The sequence below is a fragment of the Callospermophilus lateralis genome, unplaced genomic scaffold (assembly GCF_048772815.1).
Source record: "Callospermophilus lateralis isolate mCalLat2 unplaced genomic scaffold, mCalLat2.hap1 Scaffold_74, whole genome shotgun sequence".
NCBI lineage: Eukaryota > Metazoa > Chordata > Mammalia > Rodentia > Sciuridae > Callospermophilus > Callospermophilus lateralis.
The window spans coordinates 5,276,364-5,292,572 of record NW_027515420.1 but is presented as its reverse complement, the minus strand read 5'-3'; the positions used below and the strand labels follow the sequence as shown (position 1 = coordinate 5,292,572).

General features: G+C 38.6%; 1 pseudogene; it reads left to right on the top strand.

The window, feature by feature from the left end:
• Positions 1 to 15,838, top strand: part of LOC143389912 (fibronectin-like) — a 32,969-nt pseudogene extending 17,131 nt beyond the window's left edge.
• The last annotated feature ends 371 nt before the right edge of the window (positions 15,839 to 16,209 follow it).

The following is a 16,209-nucleotide window of genomic DNA, read 5'->3' as shown; positions in this document are numbered from 1 at the left end:
TGGTGATGATGGTGTGGGCAGCCTTGTCATTACTTTTTCTTCAGTGGTCTTGAAAATTAAAAGACATCTCACTCAACAATTAGTAATTTATAATTAGCAATTCAGTCAGTGACATTCTACTCTTGCTTCCACAGTGGACTGAAATTAGTTCAGAAACTTTGCTGTCTATGCTTTAAAAAACAGAAAAACAAAAACAAAACAACAAAATGAAACTCCCAAGAAGAATATCTCATAAACTCTATTATTTTAGAGTTGCTGGACATTTCTTTTCATTAGACAGTATGTTCTTTCTTAAATATGAATGCTTTTAATTTTTTCCCTTAAAAAAGCCTATTTTAGTGTGTTTAGTTCTTCATAGTCCAAAAAGGACTTCCCATAAGGAAGTTGATATATCACAATTTTGTTTGAGTATATTATTAAATAGAATTAGTGAATATTTCAACTCAAATAAAAATTTGCTGGAAGTCCCAGAAGGGTTAAATAATTTGAACCTGGGTTAAATAAAATGAACACTGAATTCTTATTAATTTTCAAAAGTTCTCAATTCATAAAGGATTACCTGCATTGGATCTGTCCAGGATAATGTCTTCAGTTTTAGAAAGTTTATGTTCAGCATCATCACCACTAACTCTGTTGACAAATTAGTCTCTTCTTGGGCACAGAAAGCTTCTTTGGTATCTTCTTTAACTTGACAGTGGGCAGATCTTGTCTTACTTTGAGAGATACAGGATGGAACTGGACTATTTGAACATTGAAACACTTGAAAATATTACTTCCCACAGTATTTTAAACACTGGTCTTCAAATGTGATACAGAGACTACTGAGCTCAAGTATTTAAAGTGTTTTCAGGATTTGAGAATTGGCAGATATAGAACACACATTTCAGCAAACTTTCTTCCTTTTGTATCCCTTCTTGTTACGCTCTCCTTCTGAATCTTTTCTGGACCAGGGAATCCTCTAATCCAACAAGAGCTATCCCTTCTACTTCCTGGAATTCACTCTATGTTCCCTTCTCCCCACTTCATGTAAGATAACCTTTGACCAATGACCGTCTCAACATCCATCCCTGCTCCAACCAACCTGAGGTTTACTCAGATTACACCAACAAGCTTTAGTGCCCAGTGGACACCACCCAATGTCCAGCTCACTGGATATCGAGTATGAGTGACCCCCAAAGACAAGAAGACCGGACCAATGAAAGAAATCAACCTTGCTCCTGACAGTACCTCTGTGGTTGTATCAGGACTCATGGTAAGAAGTGACTTCTGTCATTGGAATAAAGTAGAGACTCTCTTACATAGTTTATTAGGTGGTAGAAACATAATCTCATGCTCAATCCAACTGATCTTTTCCTCTCCTGTCAAATAATTTTATTGTGATTTTTTAAAATTAATTTTTATTGTAGGTTGTTCAAAACATTACATAGTTCTTGATATATCATATTTCACACTTTGATTCAAATGGGATATGAGCTCCCATTTTTACCCCATATTATTGTGATTTTTGTATCAAGAGAATTGCTTTTTGTTGACCTAAGCTTTTCCAGATGACTATTGGAACAGAATTTTATAAATAGCTTTAGATTTTGTGCAGCTCTTTTGGAAGTATTCTATGTATGTGGGGGCAATTTGCATATCAGTAGACTGAGTACATAAATTCATTTAGTTATACATTTTTTGAGTGATGTCATCTTGGCAAGAAATGTTCTCCAGATTGTACCAACCAACTTGACCCTACCCTCATTAAAAAATTTTTAAATCCTTCTAGACTTATATATGGAAAACTAGCTAGAGTACCAGAGAATTAATATATATCTTAAGACCAGTTACAGGGAAACTACAGAAAAGGGTTTCAGAGACAGAAAATAAAATTATCTTTGTCTGTCACCATAAAAATTCTTGATTTACACCTGTCATATCATAAAAGAAAAAAAACAGGCTATTACCCATTTTTCTTATTTTTTCATCACCAGTTTTACATGAAAATGTGAGTTATAGCTTACTTGGGCATAAGCCCATAAGAGCATTTTAAAATTCATTTAATTTCAGTCTGTTGCTGGTCATCTGTAGTGTAGAGATGAAATTAATCTAGGAATTGACAGTGTTGTGAGATTTGTTAGTTTATTTCTTTTTTACTAATAACCACTGAATTATCTAAGCCATGGTGAAACTCCCGGGGCTTCTTGCAATGACACTGCTAAAGCTCACCAAGCCCTTATTTCTAGGTGGCTACCAAATATGAAGTCAGTGTCTATGGTCTTAAGGACACACTGACCAGCAGACCAGCTCAGGGGATCATCACCACTCTCGAGAGTAAGTCATCCAATTTTCTAGTCTCAAAATTTTCTGTAAAAACAAAGAATGATAAATGATCTCTCTGGTCACTAAGTTAAAAGTGGAATGAGTCCCAATGTGGAAATTGGTGGGATTCCCTATCTTTTTGACTGTTACCTTTTTTGCCCCTTCAGAAAGTATTCCACTGATACCTAAAATGAAATCCTTTCATAATGGTATAACATTGGTGTTAAAGATTATGACTAACAGCTACTTTATGCTCCGCTTATTAGAATTTGTTTTCCTGGAGTTAGGTCTGGGGAGGACATGTTGACTTCTACTGTATCTTAACAGCACCATAAGTATGGGATCAAATTTGGCCCAGATTTTGGTTTCTGCTCCATCAATAACTTGCTGTGCGCTCTTTCAGCCGTCACATAAAGTGTCAAAAGTTTCATCATCTATAAAATAGAGATAAAATAGGAATCTTTTCTGTTGAGAGAAAAGATATGAAGCCCTATAAAAACGACGAAATACTAGCAATAATACTGGCTATATATACATATAATTGCTAGCTGGCCATGCTATTATAATTCCTACCACACACTTTTACAGTACAGTAAATTAATCATTTTAATACTTACTGAAGTGAGTATTAAAGTCAGACCTGGGAACCACTGGTAGTATTTATAAAGCTTTTCAGTTCTTCAAAGAAAAAGGCACCCAATGTAACTATTTCCATATTTCCTAATTACTGTTGAACATTCTTTGAATGCCAAGGGAGATAATCTACAAATTATTTAATCAATGTATTTTCTGAAGAGGATGTATTTTTAAAACATAAAGAAATGTTTTAAAAGATCGAAATCTCACCTATATGAGCCAGGCAGGCACTAATCTCTAGCTATAATCCCATGCAGATGTCAGCCCTCCCAGAAGGGCTCATGTAACAGATGCTACTGAGACCACCATCACCATTAACTGGTGAACCAAGACCGAGACGATCACTGGTTTCCAAGTTGATGCTGTCCCAGCCAATGGCCAGACCCCAGTTCAGAGAACCATCGGCCCAGATGTCAGAAGCTATACCATCACAGGTGAGGGGACCCACCACCTTCACCACAAGTGACAGTCAATCAACATTCACAATGTAAACCAGCTTCTTAGTTATTCTATGTCTTATATGATTCAATTTATTTCCAATTTTTTTATGATAACACAGCTTGAAACAGTTATTCTCATACTATAATCAAAAATAGTTTTGTCCTTTGAATCTCTGATTTTGGTCTAGTGTGTGGTCTCAGAGAAATGGATTTTTATCAGATTTGTTCTTTCATCCCTATGCCCTTTCTTATTTAAAAAAAAGTAAAATAATGTAAAACCAAAAGAAATAGGGTCTGAGGATGTGGTACAATGGTAAAGCACTTGGTGAAGCTCTGGCTTCCATCCCCAGAAGCACAAAAAAATGAAAATAGAAAAGAAAAAAATGAAATGGTGGTGTATAGTTCTTAGCATTAATATAGATTTTAAAAAGACATAATTAATAAAGACAAACAACATTACTTAATAAAGGTCAAAGTTCAGAGGGAATTTGATAAAATAGATCAATTTAGGTCTTTTGTGCTGTACAATTCTGATTCCAGGTACCAAATATTGACCACCTAATTACCCTATAGAGAAAGTACACTCAGTGGGCCACCCCTCATTCTCCAAGAGGACTGCTTCTAAAGTAGCGTTTTTGCATTTAAAAATTTATTTTAGTCGGAGGTCCTTCTCTGCATTAGTGATTTGCTTTTAAGTATGCTCCACAATAACAGTTAATATCCACATTATGTTCTACTTTATTGTTCAAAGGTAGACCACTTCCATGGTCTGTATAAACATGGGTGGGTAGATGAGCCAAGAAAATTGCAGGTGTGGGCTTGAAAACTTTCCTAGTAAAGAAGAACACATAAAAACCATCTCCTCTCACATCCCAGGTTTGCAACCCGGCACGGACTACAAGATCTACCTGCATACCCTGAACGACAATGCCCACAGCTCACCCGTGGTCATCGATGCCTCCACTGGTAACTGCTTTGTGCTGAGGGACACCACTGGCTTGTAGTATAATCAGGCACATGAACTTAAGAAACAAATGAAGGATCTTTTTAATATGACTCCCTGTGAACCATGGGAAGAGCTTACAGAATTTCACTCTCTTAAGTCTGATTAAAAGGGCTGGGGGGGGGGAATATGGGAGCATTTTCTTGGCTTTTATTTTCTGAGACTTAGTTTTGCTTTCTTTTAGCCATTGATGCACCATCCAACCTGTGCTTCCTGACTACCACCCCCAACTCCTTGCTGGTAGCATGGCAACCGCCCCGTGCCAAGATCACTGGCTACATCATCAAATATGAGAAGCCTGGGTCCCCTCCCAGAGAAGTGGTCCCTCGGCCCCAACCTGGTGTCACAGAGGCCACTATTACTGGTATTGTGCTCCCTCCCTTTCCTCTTTACTCCCTCTGACAGTCTAAGTCTTGAAACTCCATCTGTATCTTTGATGCTATATCATGAGAAAGGGAAGCCCTGCACTTCAAAAGACATTCTCCACACAGTACTCTCCATATGACATGACGTTCTATTCTGCCCATCAGGCCTAGAACCTGGAACCAAGTACACAATCTACATCATTGCCCTGAAGAACAACCAGAAGAGTGAGCCCCTGATTGGGAGGAAAAAGACAGGTAAAAAGCACTTTCCAGGTAATGAGAGGAACGTTAAGACTAAACTAATGAATGATGGATTTTACATTGTGAAAAGGGTCTCTCCATGTTTTGATGCGTATCTCATGGATGTTTTTTCTAATGGCCCAGTGTATATTTTGTACTCTCTGACAGGAGGAATAACTGAACATCCTCTGTAGAGTTCCATTTTATTTATTTATTTATTAAAAGGCCAGTCAATATAAAACCTTGTTATTACCTTTCAAAAATTCAAATCCGATATGAAATATAAAACCAAGTTGTTTTTGCTATTCTTCTATACTTTGTGTTGACTATTTTTTTTAAAAAAAAGGAGGGATAGAAACCCCTCCCATTGTCTTATTATTTGATTTCTGAAACTTGTAACTAAATAATGTTTTACTTTGTCATTCGGTCTTAGTTCAATTTGGAGAAAATGCTGTACATATGGCAAAAGGAAAGCTTTCAAAACAAATATGTGTTCTTACCTCTTTTTTACCATTTCCAACCATGAAAACTATTGATTTAAACCTCTGCAATGCTCATACTTCTGATTTAAACCTCTGTAATTCTCATACTTCTGATACTGACATGATCGCTGTGGATTCTAGTTCCTATAATTTGTTTCTCAGGTTTAAAGAGAGAAGAGAATGGGGTGGGGAGGCACTACACATTGCAGTTTCATTAGGCTTAATTTGAACAGAGGCAGCTTCTGTGGTGCTCAATGGTTCAAAGCTTTGTGTCTCTAATAAATTCATGCTAACACTTTTTTTTCTTTCTAAACTATAAAGAAACCTTTGAGAAAAATCATAAAGTTTTCTTTCTGAAAAAAAGTGGGTTTTTTTGTAATCTGAGAACTGCTGGTTTTCCAGGGGCTTTGATCAGGTTGATAAACAATCTTCATTGCCTGAATTGATAATGGTTGCTACTTACTGAAACTTAACGCGCTTTGCTTTTTTTGCTCTAACCTCTCTTGGCTAGATGAGCTTCCCCAACTGGTAACCCTTCCTCACCCCAATCTTCAAGGACCAGAGATCTTGGATGTTCCCTCCACAGTTCCAAAGACCCCATTCATCACCAGCCCTGGGGTTGACAATGGAAACGTTATTCAGCTTCCTGGCACAAGCCATCGGCAGCCCAGTTTGGGGCAACAAATGGTCATTGAGGAACATGGTTTTAGGAGGACCACACCACCCACAGCGGTCACCCCCGTAAGGCATAGGCCAAGACCATACTTGCCGACTATAGATGAGATTCATGTCCCCAGGGGAGAAGTAGACTACCACCTCTACCCTCACATTAGGGAGCTCAATCCAAATGCCTCTACAGGACAAGAAGTTCTCTCTCAGACAACCATCTCTTGGACTCCATTCCAGGACAGTTCTGAGTATATCATTTCATGTCAGCCCATTGGCACGACAGAAGAACCCTTACAGGTAATCAGCTCCCTCCCTGTCTGTGGCTGGGAAGCTCAGAAAGGAATAAATAGGGGAAAGAAGTGACAAAGTTTTCCTTCTGGGAAAGTGTTTTGTAATCTGAGAACTGCTGATTTCCCCAGGGGCTTTGATCAGGTTGATAAATAGTCTTCATTGCCTGAATTGATAATGGTTATTAATTGGTAATGGTTATCAATTCCCATGGGCTTCTTACTAGTAGGATTAAGAGGCTCTGATGTAAAATGGCTACTTCTAGAACTTTTAGAGAGATGGCACATTTAAGCACTGATCATTTATTAAAAGTCCATATGGCTCTACTTGGGAGGATGTACCAGAGAGCGTCATTAGCTTTTATTCAGTAGAGAATGAAATCATTTGTATTATCTTCACACATTGGAGGCTCCATAGTAAGATGAACAAAGAGATGATCTTAGAAAAGAAGAAAGATATTCCACTGAATTTACATTTGTGCACCATTCTTAGTTTGCCTTGAAGAATCCCATTATCTGTAGTATATACAAGGAAAAAGAATGTAGGAGGAGCTGTGCATGTCAGCTGTTAGAAGTAACAGATTCTCTTACTAAAATCACATCCTTTAATTTGTCCCACTGGCACAGTTTTTTTTTAAATGACTATGTTGTGGGAGATTCCTGAGCTTAGAAACCTGAGTTTGAGGATGTGCCATTGTTTTAACGACTCTGTATTGTGTTGTGGTCTACTGCCCACTGTGCATGGCCTGCCTGTCTCCACAGAGAGCAGTGTCTGTGCTTGATGTGAAAGGATCATGCAGGGCTTCCATGGGCTTCTACAGAGCCACATCTAGTAGGATTAAGAGACGGATAGTGTCGTTGAGGGCTCCTGCTAACTATGGAGCACATAGGCAGACTCTGGGTAGGAAAATCTGAGAGAAGTGACTGTTCCTTGCTCATTCCATTTCTCTCCTTGGCCAGTTGGGACTCCTATATACCCCTGGTCTTTATTAGTTTCCCTTTGATTTGTTTAAACAGTGAGGGTTAATGATAAGGGACCAGGGGAGCCTGCATCTGTTCTTTACTATAATGCTCTCTCCCCATTTTGGCTGTACCAATAATTGCAGTTCCGAGTTCCTGGAACTTCCACCAGTGCCACTCTGACAGGCCTTACCCATGGGGCACCTACACCTTCCTAGTGGAGGCAATGAAAAATCTGAAGAGGCACAAGGTTCTGGAGAAGGTTGTGACTGTGGGCAACCATGGTATGTAAATTCACATGTGGTTTAGGCACATGCTCCTTGTTGGACTGAACCAGAGAAGGCTTTTCCTAGTGACTGTTCCTTTGTTGCTTGTTGCCTTGCAACTGTGGGAAGTATGCCTACCATCAATATGAAGTACATGAGCAACCTTAAGTTCATTTAACTTTAAGTGTCCTCACCAACACACATGCAGTGTTAGGATGACAGGCCAGGTTTCAGTTTTTTAGCCCAAAAGTATTGAATCCTTCCCAGTGTGTTGAGTTGATATGAGGCACTGGTTTCCTGGTATACTTTCCCATACCCCTTTCTTCTCACCATGCTGTGGTCCCCTAGAGTGATTCTTAGTACCAGTACTAATGGGAAGTTCTCCTCTGCAACCCATTTTTATCCAAAGAGCTTCCTAATTCTAAAGTTATTTCACTTTTTTTTCCTGATGATATAGGTGTAAAACCATCATAAAGGTTAAATGACCATTGACTTTACTGTGGGGTGGGGAATGGGTATTGGGGATTGAACCCAGGAATGTGTAACTACTGAGTTACATCCCCTGTCCTTTTTATTTTTTATTTTGAGATAGGAGCTTGCTAAGTTGCTTAGGGCCTTGCTAAATTGCTGAAGCTGGCCTACCTTAGCCTCCTAAGTAGCTTGAGTTTCCAGGCATGTGCCACTGTGCCCGGCAACCACTCACTCTTCTTTGTAGCACTTTGCAAGTCCTTTCAAGCCAGTAGCATGCCACCTGGCTTTTACTTTGCAGCAGCTGATGTTATTCACCCAGGAACATGAGATAGGAAATAATCAAAATCGTGAATCCTGAATCTTCCCATTGGAAGGGTCTCTCTCCACACCAACAAGGAGTGGTAACTCCTGTCTATGCCATGTGACAGAATTCCATCCTAGGGTCCAGTTATATAATTTCAGCCTTATTCTTCATCTGACAAAAGACTACTATTTTATATGTGTAAACTTTGGTGAATTATAGCAGCTAACTGCTGGCAGGCTGGGGGCAGGTTCTTTTGTGTTTGTTATTAGGTATTGCATTTTGTGGCTTTAATGGCAAAATTGTTGTGTGAAAGGAATTTTTGAGAGCATAAAGGTTTTTGTGCTTTTCCACATCTTTTTATTTTCTTTAAAAGATTCCATCTTCATAACATTAGTTACGATAGAATTTTAACTCCTGAATATTTTTGGAATAATGAATCCCCATTTAACAGTCTTAAGTTCTTTCTGTTTTTCTTTCCTACTCCTTATTCCTGGCAGTGGTGCTCTTCATGATAGCCAGGGTCTCTTGACTTTGGCTATTGGTATCAGGGACTGAACTCAGGGGCATTCAACCACTGAGCCACATCCCCAGTCCTTTTTAAAAGTTTTTATTTTGAGACAGGACCTTGCTTTTTTTCTGAGGCTGGCCATAAACTTTCAATCCTTCTACCTCAGCCTCTTGAGTCGCTGGGATTCCAGGCATGTACCCAGCATGCCTGGCTTACACAAATTATTTTAAAACAAGTTTTTCTAAAACATAAAGAGACAAGATCTTCGGTCACATGATGAGAATGTTACTTAGTCCTAACTCATGTACTTCCCATTTGATTTCTCCTATTTGAAACAGTTGGTTTTATTAATAAAATCAGTTTTACTATCATAATTACAATTTTGCAAAATCTAGGATTTCCAAACTATTATGCAAAAAAAATGCAATAATAAAAGTGAAGACTGCATTATAACAGTATATAAAAATGCTAAGACCTTTGCATCATAAGCAGAAGGTAGCCTGATAATATTTTTTAGTTTAGTGAGCACTTTCTACAGGTTGGCAAAAGGACAATACATTGGCTTCTTGGCCTCGTGAGAGAGATGTTAAATAATTAACTCAAGGTCACTCAGGTCCTGATGGAGAGGCATTGCTACCCTTGTTCTTACCTGGCTTAAATTGCCTCAAGGTCGATTCCATGTTCTATAAAGTAGATTTACCAGATTTGATCATTTTTAAAATTGAAGACAAAAGTGAAAGATGGTCTCCTTTTCAGATGCTGGTGGCAAGTGTCCATTGGCTACACCTTTACAACATTAATGAGAGTGGCTGATACATCCATGGAGCAGATGGAATTTTAGAGCTACCGGAATTTTTCTGTTAGATTAAGTCATTGTATATAATGTTCTGGTTTCTTCTTCTTCTTCCAAACCACCAATAATAGGTCTCTTTTGCTTTTTCTTCCTTTTGCTCATAGGCCCAAACCAACCTATTGATGACACCTGCTTTGACCCCTACTTGGCTTCCCATTATGACATTGGAGACAAATGGGAGCGAATATCTGAAACTGGTTTTAAACTCATGTGCCAGTGCTTGGGCTTTGGCAGTGGGCATTTCAGATGCAATTCATCTGGTGAGTAGCTTGCTCTGACCATCCACTCTTCCTCCATCTCCTCCAGTTCCATACATTCGCATTAACGTACCAAGTAGTCATGTTTGGTAGACACAAGCTCTTCCAAACATTTGAGAAAACTGTTGGACTCAAAGTAACATTTTGCATCATTGAAAAATGATGGGAAATTTTACTTGTTGAATATTGCTTCATTTCAAGTCATATGCTAATACAACTACTGATTAAAGAAAGTTGTTGGTGATGCTTTTGAAATTTTCTGTTAAGTCAAACTCAGTGGAGTCAGTTCTCATTGAGAGTACCAGTCAGAGAAACCCCAATTCTCTTTTAATCTTTAGTGTTGAATGTGGTTCAAGGTGATGATTCATATTCATACTCATTTAGCACAAATCAAACATACACATGTATACACACACTCTCACATTATACACACACATCACAAACACACGCATTGAATATGTGCACACACACACACACACACACACACACACAAACACACACCAGCCACATAGTTTGAATATTGCTAGTAATGTAAAGGAAAATGTACAGATATACTACTTGTCCATAATTTAAAAGCCACTTCACCAAAATATATTTGATTTTCAAATTATAGAGATTTCAATGTTTCAAATTACAGTGATCCTAGGATTATCTATTGTGCTTTGAGAGTTACTATTAGAATTTATAACCTTTCACTTATCCTTCGATTTTAGGAGATATAATCATTATTGACCATCGGTTCATTTTTACAGGTGTTAACCATTATACCATATAAACAAGCCTTTTATCAACTTTTACAGAAATCATATTCATGGAAGTAAAACAGAACAGATTTTTAAAGATTTCTTAAAAGTATATTAGTTGACTTGTATACATGAAATGGCTTAATCCAGATTGAAATTCAAAAGCCAACTGATTTTTACAGTGTAGACTTCTGAGCTTGGCCACTTGAAAATTGTATATAAAATTGGGAGGCTGAGCAGAAGTATGGGCGTGCACTGCGGTAGAGTTGGGTGTGTTAACATGTGGCAGCAATGAGGTGGTTGGTTTTTAACTTCTGAAAATGAACTACTTTTTAAAAGTCTGCCTGTTTTTTTGCCTGCGTAAGTATTAGGTGCAATTGTGGGAGCAGAAGTCTAAGGTTGTTTATGAGTGTCTTTAGATCAACTTACATATTCTTTGCTTGAATGTCATAGTTGTTTAATGCCTTTTCTTCCAATTTGAGAAGACTGAATTGTTGATTTTATAAATTAGAAGAAAAAATGCATTCTGATGTAAACTTCCTAAGTGTGTTCTATTTAGTATAAATCTCAGAGACTAAAAGTCATCTTTTACATATGGTAAAGGCATAGGACTTGTGGATCCTCTTCAGCACCAGGTCTCTATTTGTAGGGATGATAGCCAGGGTTTATCATTGTTTTGTCATCTATGTTTATTCTTTCTTTCAACTTACATGTAAGAGGTCATGGCAGAAAGAAAATGCTGATCTGTTTCATTGCACTTCTTTGTATCTAAGGTCTCTGCAAATCCAAAACTGACTTTAAAAAAAAAATATATATATATATATATATTCCTAAAAGACTACTCTGATCCTGCTTTCATTCACCACAATTTTAAACCTTAATGAAAATTTAAATGGAAATCATTGACCAAGTGCTATGACATGATTGCTGCAGAGTGCCTTAAAATGGCCTAGAAAATAATAAATAGTAGAAACTATATTTTTAAGTCCAACTGAAGAATCAGTTCACAGTAGGGATTGTGACCTTTAACTTGTCATTCTTTCCAGATATGTGGATTTTAAAATCCTATATCCTAGTGTGCTTTTCTCTTGGGAGTCAGAACACAAATAACTCTGCCTGTGATTTTCCCACCCACACAGAATGGTGCTATGACAATGGTGTGAACTACAAGATTGGGGAGAAGTGGACTCGCAGGGCAGACAACGGCGAGATGCTGAGCTGCACGTGCCTGGGCAATGGGAAAGGAGAATTCAAGTGCGATCTCGGTATGTCATTGAGAATGGTTTCTGGAGCTCTATTGGCACACCCACTTCCATTAGGGGCTGTAACGCCCATTCACAGGATGAACTGGAGATTTTAGGTCCCCTTGAGGTTTGAACAGAGGCTTTGTTCATCTTTTGATTTGAAAAAGTGGAGGTGAGCCTCAAAAAGGAGTCATGATGGAATGTTATTACAGGCCACTTTAGCACTTTTCTGAGTATTTTGATCATTATCTGCAGTGAAAATGGTGGAAGAAGTCTCTGTTGGTCTGTCAATTCAACTTTTAAAATATGATTTCCATTGAACCTATTAGATCTAGTTTGTGGAAATGCTGCCTTAAGATCTGAGGAGTAGTACCTCCCTTATGATGATTCATATAAATTTGAGTAATTTGGACTTTGATAATACAAATTTAGGATAAAATAGAACCCACCCTTGTATCAAGCTGAGTCTGCATTTCTGTTCTTGGTCTTACATGTGCTTCTGATTTGTGCCTACATGTAGATGGGACAACATGCTATGATGATGGGAAGGTTTACCAGGTGGAAGAACGGTAGCAGAAGGAATTTTTAGGTGCCATTTGTTCCTGCACATGCTTTGGAGGACAGCAGGTAAGATGGAATATGCCAGGTTTCTTGCAATTTAGATATGACACAGGGGAGGCTCCTGTATTTACATGCTGTGTGCAAGGTGCTTCCATGCCACTTATGAAGAGTTGATAAGACTCTGGAGCATCCTCCCTGAGAATGGCAGACAGCCCCTCCCCATGCCTGCTCTTCTCAGGCTGTTCTGTTCTTCAGCATTGGAAGTGTTACCTGCTATGGAGCACTGAGTAGCCAGCTCTATGCTGATGGACAATTTCCCTGTGGCCTTGTTGTGAAATATTTCAAATAATACTTTGGGTCTAAGAAAATTCCACTTTGTGCCCTCTCTTAGTCCAAATATATATCCTTGTACTAGCTCTACTAATATGCTAAGTAAATGGGACAAACAGGAAATGAGAAGTGGTCATGGCTCTTACTTAATGATATAGTCAGAAATTAAATTAGTATGTATTTAAAATCAAGCTAATTAAGGAAGGTTTTTGAGTTGAGTCTGACAAATACAGTTCTGACTAGACTGGAGTCAGCAAGAAAGGGTTTATGGAAAAAAGAAGAATAAACTGGCTGGACTTGGGATGTCTCAGATTTGGTTGAGGGAGCAGAAAGACAGTAAGCACACCCCCAGGGACAGGATGAACTGGCCCAGGTGGGCTCCAGTGAACCAAACCTCTGCCTAAGTGTCTTGTTGTCAGAAATTAGATGGCAAAAAAATCCACTATTTAAGCCAGTACTCCTCAGCTATTTCTAATATATGCACTCCTTCATTGTAACAACAGAATGCTGTGCCTTTCCCAAATAAGTAAAATTTCAAAGGGAAATGACTCTTGTAACTGGAAAGTAATGGAAGGTCATAGTCCTTCGTTTTCAATGGAGACATGCCTTTCCTAACAACACTCCAAATTCTGATCCATGGGAAGGAAACCTGCTTCCACCCCAGGTGAGGTCCACAGTATGATATATTTGGCATTAACCAGTTACAGATGCACAAGAAGAAAAGGAGCGTGATGGAAAATGTACTTTGGGGAGATTCATCTGGCAACAGGGAAGCTTCTTCAGGGTTCTCTCTGCATCACCTTACCAAGGGACACAGTCCAAGGAAACTGATCTGATTCCATCCCTAGTGTGTGAAGTTGGTCTCTTTCTTTCAAACCCCACCTCTTTCTCTCATAAAGACCGATCATAGAACTCAGTCATCTTGGTATAAAAATGTGTAAAGGAGAATTTATTGGGAAGTAGACATTGGTCACACTTCAGTCTCTTTGTTACTTAATGAAATTGAAACCTTTCCCCTGTGACCCCTATTCTGTTCCAAAGTGCTCAATGAACCACTTATGACAGGAGTAGGAACATTCCTGATTCTGTAGGTAGGCATTAACCTGTATTATGTTAGGTGTTATGGGAAGTAGGCTACAAAATGGAAAATGTCTAGAATATATAAAAGATATGAAAGAATGTATAAAATATATTTAAAAAATAAGAAAGAATATATTAGTGTTCTTTGGGTTGCAAGAGGAAAGTCCTGTTCAAGTTAAGTGGGCAAAAATGTCTCCCATAACTGAAAAGTTCTGTATCTATCAGCTTGAGGGGCAGCTCCCACCATGGCATATGGACTCTGTTGCTCTTGGGCTACCTTTTCTTTTCTAGTAGATTCCCTGCTTATGGTAACATCCATGACCAGCTTCAAATTTACCATCTCTCAATTTAGGAACAGAGAAAGAGAACTCTCATTTCCTCACACTTCAGGCAAAAATCTGAGAGAGCTTTACTGGCGTAGCGTGGTCTGTTCCTATGCTCCACTCCATTGCTGGCCAGAGACAAGACTTCCATGTTACTGGCCAGGGTGGTTTAGGAAGGGAGTAGCCATACAATGCTGGAAAGACCATGGCTAGCGTCAGCCCAACTCCATGGTGGCAGCCCAAAACCCTGGCCCATTGTGTGACTTCCCTCTCCCTCCCAGCAAGCCAGTCCTCTCCCCTGGATCTCTATTTCCTTTGCTGTATAATGAAGGTATGTGTCCATGTGGTCTCAAGTCTCTTTTTAAAAGCTCTAGGATTCTTTGAAACAATCTCTTCCATCATCTAGTATTAAAAAAAAAAAACATTGCTGAGGATGTTGGGATTGAAATCACACTTAGCAGACTGAGTGGGATTTAGATAGGAAGCGAAGAGAGGAAATTCCAGGAGAAAGACAAAGTGTATGCAGAGGCCAGTGTGAGCTTTGGTGATAAACCAAAATGTATTCCAAGAGTTGCAAATGCATGAGATTCTCATCAGTGCTTCTTTAGTGATTATCTGCTTATATTTGACCAATGCACAAGAGCTGAAATTCTTAACTCAAGCACTAATTATGATGCCCTTGGGATGTCTGTCATAAGCTCCATTTGTTTCATCTCTCTCCTCCAGGGTTGGCTCTGTGACAACTGTTAGAGACCAGGTGGTTCAACTGTTCCTGAAGGCCCCTCCTCAGGTCACTCCCCCAACCAGTATACACCGAGATATCATCAGAGAACAAACACTGTAAGTCCATTTGCCTCTGTAGACTCTCCCTAAATGTAATTGGGTACATGACAGGGAATCTCTTTCTGCAGATTTCTTTCTTCTGAATGAACCAAATATTTGTTGTTGTTGTTGTTGTTGTTGTTGTTGTTTTAAAGATCTCTTAAGTGACTTGTGTGGAATACTGTATCCTAAAGCATCATTGAATTTTTGAACATCTCTGATTGCTCAGTATATGGCTGGGCTTTTCAAACTAGAAAGTTTCTTTTCTATGAACAGTTGTCACAAGTCTCCCCTTCCAACCCACACCCCCATATACTTTATAGAGTATTTGCTACTGATTCTCTTCTTCTTCCATTAACAGAATGTTGATTGCCCAATCGAATGCTCCATGCCTTTAGATGTGCAGACTGACAAAGAAGATACCAGAGAGTAATATTTGCAACCCAACGGAACAAGCATCTGTGTCTGCCATGGTCTATCCGAAGTTGAGTGATGTTAGCAGATCCCATCTTTGAATGTTTGTTTCTTTCTTAGCCTTTTGCTCTGGAGACTCCAGCTTCAGCTCAACTCACGGCTTCTCCAAGCATCACCCTTGGAAGTGTTTTGAGACTTTTCTCATAAATGAGGGCAGTATGTTGCCTATTCTGCTTCAGAATAGTCAATACTGCTCAGTATTTTAAACGAAATGATTCTCGGTGTGATTTGGTTTGCATAATGTATTGAATAATGTTACCAAAATTTTAAACAGGAAAGTTGTCCAAACACTTCTGCTTTCATTTAACTGTCTGGCCCACAATACTATAGGAATGGTGTGTCCTTGCTACTGTGATATTTAAAATATCCACAGTATTCACTTCTTCCAAATGATTCTAACAGTTGCTTAGAAGTGTCTTTCTCTTACCTGTTATTTATCAATTTTTCTCAGTATTTTTATACAGAAAAAAATTGTATTGAAGACACTTGGTATGTGGTTGACAAGAGAAATTTGGTATAATTATGGTTGGTGATTATTTTTTATACTATGCCAAAGCTTTACTACTGTGGAAAGACAACTGTTTTAATAA